The sequence below is a fragment of the Condylura cristata genome, unplaced genomic scaffold (genome assembly GCF_000260355.1).
Source record: "Condylura cristata isolate star-nosed mole 26May11 unplaced genomic scaffold, ConCri1.0 scaffold00002, whole genome shotgun sequence".
Classification (NCBI taxonomy): domain Eukaryota; kingdom Metazoa; phylum Chordata; class Mammalia; order Eulipotyphla; family Talpidae; genus Condylura; species Condylura cristata.
In genome coordinates, this window is record NW_004567103.1 from 44,221,723 (window position 1) to 44,229,940 (window position 8,218).

An 8,218-nucleotide genomic window follows, 5' to 3' on the forward strand; every position below is an offset into this window, starting at 1 on the left:
ATGTACGCCTTTATCATTCAGTCCACTATGGGCAGAACACAAAGCAAAAGCCAGAACTACAGTGAAGCCAGGAGAAATGTTATTTGTTTGTTCTTAAATTTGTTGAACTAGAAATGCAATGTGAACTTCAGTGCAGTTCCTCAAGTGAAGAAAAAATCAAGTTTGCTGCTGGGGGACAAGTTCTTTCATGTAGATTCTACTTCGTTTCATTCATTCTGGGTATCCTTCCCTTTGGCCCCTGTTTCTAGACTCTGGCTAAAAATCCTACCAGTGGAGTTAAATGAACTTGTCTGCACCATTTCTTATGAGATGAATATGTTTATATGGAAGCTTTTCCTAGCCCAGCTAAGAAAATAGAACTGAGCATTTTAATCTCTCTTTCCTCTGCCAGTATGATAGTATTGTTTTCCATCTAGAAAGATCATCCAACCATAAAGATGCAGATGAAAAACAGAGAGCCTACCCGGATGCTTTTTCAAGTCCATATTAAATGTTCCCCCAATACATGTGCACCCCATGCTTCTTTTAAATTTTATTTATAGAGAAGAAACACTTACCCTATTATGCATTATGCATTGTATCTTTGAAGGACATTAAAGGAGATTGTGGTAGATTTACTGCCCTGGATATATTAGCTTTTTTTTCTTTTTTCCTCTCTCATTGGCTAGGAGCTAAGATAGCCAAATAGGACCAACAAGAGCCAGACATATCAGCTCATATAGTTTTCAAAGCGTATTTGACTGAATAGTGAGTTGAAATCCCCTCCTCATGAATTTCTATCCTGAAAATTATCTTCCATGTCAAGAAAGAGACCACAAGGAACAAACATCTTCTTTCTCTGATTTGCATTATGGAAAGAAAAGGAAAATAGCACAGATGCATTTGGTATTGTACAAAGAGCATATATGGGCATTTCAATCCCTAATATCACACTAGTTTCTGATGCTAATGTAAAATATGTTCTTTTTGCATTTATAATCATGATGAGCAGATGGTGAAGACGGTTTAAAGTAGTACTGTATGTCTATTAAAATAATGTATGCTGTTAGTGAGTCTTCCCTAAAACTGGAGTTTAATTGCTTATAAACACATACATTAGAAAGAAGCACGATTCTAAGAACCATTTGCTTTGCCAGGACAATAGTCAGACAGAGTTCCCTTTAACAAGCAGGCTCTGGCCACAAGACTTCTGGCAGCAGATGCTTCACTGGGTCTCTCTCTCCCAAAGAGGCTTAATTGACAAAAATGTTAGAATTGGTACAAAGGACCCAGGTTCCTTAAAACAAAGATATCCTTAAAATTAAACTAAAATAGAGAAATTCAGGGAAATGTGGACAGAGGAAGAACTGGGAAAGGAAGAATGAAGCATATAAGCTGCCTTTTCTCTTTTTTTTCTTACTAACCTGTCGCAAGCAAACCATCAACAGTGACAGTTTGTAACTTTCAGCAGTGAAAACTGACCGTGCAGTTGCTGTGTTTTCTGAAAGTGAAGCCCGCCAGAGGAGAGTTTCCTCTGTTTAATTCCAAGGGGTTTCAGAGCTCCATCATCCGAGAGGAAGGCGAGAGGAAGGCAACGAAGCTCCACCACCACCCGCAAGGCCTTACTGGGAAGACAGTGCTCGGAAGCAAGGACATCTGATCACCAGAGCAGATGCTGAAGTGGGATGATCAGAATCCACCCTGAAGCCCGGGAGAGGAAATGGATACTGTTTGCAAACAGGAGGAGGAGAAAGGGAGGAGGCTGCAGTGGGGAAAGGCAGGCTGAACGCCAAGGGCCCTAAAAAGGCAGCAAGTTTTAGAAAACACTCATTTGACTAATTTGCCTAATATAATAAAGAAAGGATGGTTTTATTTTCAAATGCAGAAATGGCGATTGATTAGGTGGGCATTATATTTGCTGCATGTGGAATGAATAATGGTTGTGAGTGGATATGGAAAATATCTCACCAAGAAAGAAAAAAATCCATAAGTCATACAAGGCAGAGCACAAAAATACCAACATACCAACATTCAGAGAGAGTTTAAATAATAACAGACTGAATCTTGGAAGCACTCCAAAGAAGCAGGGAACAGAGAGAGCTACACGCAGCATAATGGCTTCTAGACAATAGGCAATGAGAGAGGGTCTGCACAAGCTTGTGAATGTAGTATTAGCTCGTTAATTATCATAATTACCTAAGTTTAAGGTCAAATCACCTGTGTATTGCTGATAAAATGAATGATTTCTTTTAAAATAGGAAAAGTAGCACTTAAATTACCTAGGATGTTATAGAAATAGATGAACCGTGTGGGTGAGGTATTACAGAACCATCCGCATCTTGTAGAGCAACATCCCTGCCCCACGTGTGCACAATTTCTTTGACATGAGGGCCGGGGGCTGCTTTCCCCGCCTGAGTTCTCAATTTGGTTGAAGGTGGTTCCCACACTCCACCCCCATCTCCCACCCCTCCACCCCAATTCCTGAAGACCACAGCTGCTCTTGCCGTTCAATATGGCACCTCGGAATACAGTTTACCCGTGTGAGCTGCAGTCAGATTTGTGCATTTGAACTCAACTTTTGCAATCAAATAGCAGCATGAATTAAAAAAAAAAAAAAAAAAAAAGAACCAGATTGGGCCCTCCCTGATGGCGCAGTGGGTAAGGATGCAGACTACAAGCTGGCCTCAGCTGCTTCAGTGCGAGTTCGATCCCCTGCCGGTAGTAATCCACACGGTGGGGCAGACCTCTCCTGACCCACCCACTGCTCCCCTCAGCGGTGTACTTCGTTCATCTGCCTGTTCTGCTCCCTACTTTGTCTCTGATGAATCCTCTCACCTCTGACCTGTGCCCCATTTCTGTATGCATAAATAAATAAGTCTTAAAAAAAAAAAAGACTAGATGTAGAGAACGTGCACATTACCTGTAGTCTGAACATTTCTGAATGATGAAATGCCTTCCAGTTTTATTTAGTAGCGAAATGAAAACATGTACTCCTTTTCTTGTCAGAAATAACTCCAAAGTCCCATGATTCTATTTTTCATCCATTTGAGCTCCAAGTAGTTGATAATAAATACTTTAAGTGTACCATTCAAAAACTATTTGGAAAAAACTATCCTGCTGTCTTTCAGGCAGGACCTCCAGCTTTTCATAGAGGGTGGGCTAACGAAAACAGCTGCATTTTACAAATACCTCACACAGGTGATGGTGATATACAGCTTTAAATGATTTTAAGACCCAATCAGATCTGCACTTTTTCCCCAACATAAAACATCATGGATCTATTTGAGATGGGTAAGACTGGCATTGGAGAGAAGGGGGTAAAACAGGGCACTACACAATGTGGGAGGTTAGTTCCTAAACTACAGAAGTGAAAATTGGGGAAGGAGGTGGGGTTCAGGACTACAGAGGCTGAATTAGTACATACTTAGAAGGCAAATCAGCATCAGTTAGTCATGAAGGAGAGTGGATTAAAAAGCAGGGCTAACCTCACTATCATATTTCTACATTGAGTGTTGAAGCTTTTAATGACATGTATTCTAACACCAAATCTCTGACACCAACAGAGTCTACAATTCATTTCAGTTCTAATAATACTTCACTGGCATTAACAGACATCACAGGTTAAAGGCTCAGTCCCATAAGACTGTCTCACTTGGGTGCCAGACACAAGCGAAGTCCCTAGGTGAACCATGCTTCTGTCTGATGTGGCTACACATTTAAGATTCCCATAACTTTCCTTCTTATAAAATAACTCATGTTCAAAATCAAGAACTCACAGTGTCATACTATAGGATGGCTGTTTTATTCTAAGAGATGCAAATGAATGACCAGAGGAAGAGGTACTTAGAGTATATCTGGAAGGGTCCCTGCACAGGTGCCCCATTCCCATCAGGGTTGGGAAACACGTCCTTCCTGGTACATAGTTCTGCTTACCAGGAAGTTCCCTGCTCGCCTAATGTCAGCACTTTTCTGGGTTTCTGGATTTTCGTTATGTAGACACAGTTGATTAAATGACTGGCCATTCACTGCCCAGGAACCCTCCTTTCCCTGGAAGTGGAGTGTGGAGTGAGGTTTCCAAAAATCACAAGCATGGTCTTTCTGGTATGACCAGCCTCTCTTTGGAAGTTATCCAAATGTCCACCATGATTCACCTTGTTAGCATAAAGTCGAGAATGGTTGAAATGAATGATAACAGTTGCTGCTATCACTCAAAGAATTCCAAGAGTGTTTGAGACTTTGTGACAAGAACCAGGGCAAAGGTCAAATGTTTTTTCATTATTTACACTAAAATAATAAAGTGAAGCAAATTTTCAGAAGAAGATAGCTAGTTCCATTTTTCTCAAGTGATCCATTCTGCAGATAGTGGAATATTGTAGGAGAAACTCAGGGGAGAGGTCACAATGGGAGCTAGAAATCCAGATGTCACAGTTTGACTAAAATAGTCCTCTGAGTATTCTTGGTTGAGTTATGGAAAGAAAAAATAATAATAAAACAACTTCATGTACAGTGGAACTTTTGTTGAGCTTTTGTATGCTGCCATTTCTCACACACAGTCATACAGAATTTGTGCTCTAAATTGGGGGTCAGAGAATGTTTTCTGTGAAGGGTCAGGAAGTCAGTATCTAAAGGCTTTAAAGCCACATTGCCTCTGCCTTGACTCCTCAACTCTGCTGCTGTGATGCAAAAGCAAACAAAAAAGATAAGCTGTCAAATGAGCTTGGCTGTGCTTTGAGAAGACTCATATGTAGGCACTGAAATTAGAATTTCTTACAATTCCCACTTGTCACAAAATATTCTGATTTTTTTTTTCAGGCAGTAAGAAATATAAACCATTCTAACTTGTGGGCTCTACAATAGGAGGAGGGCCAATTTGGTGAGTGGGCTTTACTTCACAAGTCCTGAACCAAACCAAGACATGTGTGCGTGAGTGTGTGTTTGCGTGTGTGTGTGTGTGTGTGTGTGTAAAAGAGAGAGAGAGAGAGAGACTCTCTCTGAAGAGGAAGAATAAATGTGAGGATCCAAGGATCCTGATTTGGAGAGGCAATCCCCAGAAATGAATAGCCTTGCTCCTGGCATTAATTTATTATGAGCCATGGCCATCAATTAACCAAGACCTCAGGCTTCCTGTCCTTTGCTCTGCCTAACTTACCTCAACTGTCTTTCTGTTGTTTTGTTTATTATTATTAAAGATTTATTTATTTATGCATATAGAACTGGGGTACAGGCCAGAGGTGCAGGGGCGGTGAGAAGATTCATCAGAGACAGAGTGGGGAGCAGAATAGGCAGATCAACGAAGTACACTGCTGAGGGGAGCAGCGGGCAGGTCAGGAGAGGTCTGCCGTGCCATGTGGGTCATGTCCGGGGCCGGGGATTGAACTCATGCTAAAGTGGCTTTAGCTTCTTAGTGCTGTACTTTAACCTGCTGCACCACCAGGGAGGGCCCCACCATTCTGTTTTTAAGTCACTAAGTTTTAGGATGAGTTGTTACCCAGCATTAGATAACTAGAGCACATTCATTCAGGGCAATAAGAAGAGAGGGCAAAAGGTGGTGGAGGAGAAGGAACAAACAACTATATATATTTTACCAAAAATACCCCCAAAAGATCCCCAACTACCCATTAAATTACATTAAAAAAAAAAAGTTGAGAATCTCCTCCTAAAGAAACCCGTAATTGCCCTGAAGGAAATTTTCTTCCACCTTCTGCTTTGCTACTGGAAAAATAACCAGAAATTATAAAGGCAGAAATTCACTGGCAAGTTGTATGCTCTGTAATGTTAGCACGTGATTTGTTTCTCTTTGTTCTTGCAAATAGAGTCACTCAACATGCTCTAGAAAGCTTTCTGGTGTGCAGGCATACCACCTGGCAACTGTAGTTCATAAACATGGTGTTTGAGGCCATCTCTGGAAAATCTGGGCACAGTCTATAACCACTGCTCATAAGTCAAGTCAAAGATGACTGACGTCATTTCAAATACTAGCACCATTTTCTCAGAAAATGGCGAATACAAGGATTCTCAGACAGAATATTCCTAATTCTACACAGAGCTACGCAGTACCAAAGTAAACCCTTTGAGGAGTGTTTTGGGAGCTAGCTGTGCATTTCTCAGAGCCCAGTTAGCCTTGCTCTCCTGACATAGAGATCTATCAGTCATTTGAGGGCTTGGGAGGGGAGCTACAATAAGGAATAAGCAACTTCTCTGCAGTCCTTAAATCTCTCGACAATGATATTTAAGTATTTTTATATATAACAACTACATGATGAAAGTACCATTAAAAACTCAGTTTATGGAGTTTCCTTCCTCTCTGGATTTCTTTCTCATTGTGTCTCTGGAATAAACTGATGTGTATTTGAGGCCCTGATAACTAGGTATTGTCTATTGGAACAATGTATTAGTAGATGGCTTTCTCCTTTACTATTAAAAAAAGAATTTACACACACACACACAAAACATTGTTATGATGAGAATTCATTATTGTAGGGACTTTTTTTTTTTAATTATTGAAAGGGGAAACATTTTTATGCTTCACATTATTTCCTCATCATTTTGGCTCCTGTTAAATTTTGTCAATAAAAATCTGTCATTAGATCTTTCTGGAATTGACTTCCCAAATCTCTGTTTAACAGAATTAGTCAGTTCATACTTTGTCATCACTAAATACACCTGTCATTTGTTCTCAAGATTAGATTATTTCCTTATAAATGTTACAATATAATTTCTTGCCTATATTGTCAATGTGCTAAAACTATGGCTTTTAAAAATCCACTTCATTTCATTAAAGTAGTAAATGCTGCACTTAGCTTTCTATAAAATTTTTAATTATAAACATTATGTTCTTATGTGTGACTATCTTCTTACCAGTTCTTACCTGTAACTTCCATTATTACTTTTTGTAAAACCCAAAAGCATCATTTCTTCACTCTGTGTATGAAGCTCTTTGCTCTTTTCTCTCAATAAAACTTTCAGGCAATGCAGTTTTACCCACTTCTCCTTTCAGGGTTTGTTAACTGCTCTTGAGGCCCTGAAAGCTTTTTCCTTTCTATTTTACTTCCCAGGTACTCAGATACCAAGTAGAAGCTCTTTTACCTTCTTCTCGTCCACTTCAATCAGAATGATGGCAGTGCTTACTGAGCCACTGGGCTCCTCTGGTGTGGGGGAAGCTAATTCCTTGCTTTTATCCAGAACTGCACCATAGGAACCTTGTGCTTTTTACTGCAACCCTGGCGCCTTTTCCACTTTCAGGGGTCCCCAGATGAGCACCTCACTTCAAATGCCAACAAAAATGCTCCTCCACCTCCTAACTAGATGGAAAGCACACCACCACATATCAATCAAAGGAAATGTATATTATTAGGGCCCATCACATTGATCAAAATGGCTTTACTTGTCTCAGATAAACTCACAATAGCCTAAAGTGACCATGGGGATTTGCCACTGTACAGCTCATCTTAGGGGAGTTTTTATTTTTTAATGTTTAAGGTAAATTTTTTCCTTAGAATCTATTTCCTGCTGACACTTTATCTACAAATGTATCATAGCAGTGTCTGGTTAATAATTAGTTCATCTTTTGCAGTAGTATGATTAGAGGTTTGGAGGGGAAATTCTGGATTTCTTTCTTTGCTTTCTTTGTTTTTGATAACTGATTCACAGGAATGAGAAGTTATCACATTCTCATCATTAATAATTAGCACAAGGGCTATAATTTTTCTTACTTTTATATCATAGATTCCATATCTTAAAGCAGAAAGAAAAAAAAAGGAAAGAGGCTTTAAGTTAAAAGTAGCAGAATTATGACATGGTTTTTGTCAGTTCTTCTCCAAACTTCCTTAAGATAACAGCAAAGGAATTTTCAAAAAGTAGTAACACACAAAGACATAGATGTCAAAAAATAGAAAAAGAGAAATTTCAACAAGTTTGTTGGAAGTTATGGGTTGTAGAGTCAGTAATTGATGGACTTAGCAGAATTGGGCAGTACCAGATAAGAAGGCTGCAGAGAGATTCAAAAACAGTGAGCACCCTTTCCATCTCATCCCACCCAGTGGGAGAGTGAAGGTTCATATTAGAGAAATTGAACAAAAGTAACGTTAGAGTCCATGGAATCAGAGGCAGACAGGAATGAGGTGTCAATGCAAATCGAGTAATAGACTAAAAACCTGCTAATGGAAACAGGAAGACTCAGCCCTTGGTCTCCCCTCTTCCTGGGGTATCTACAGTCAAGTCTCACTAGCAAGAGACTGGA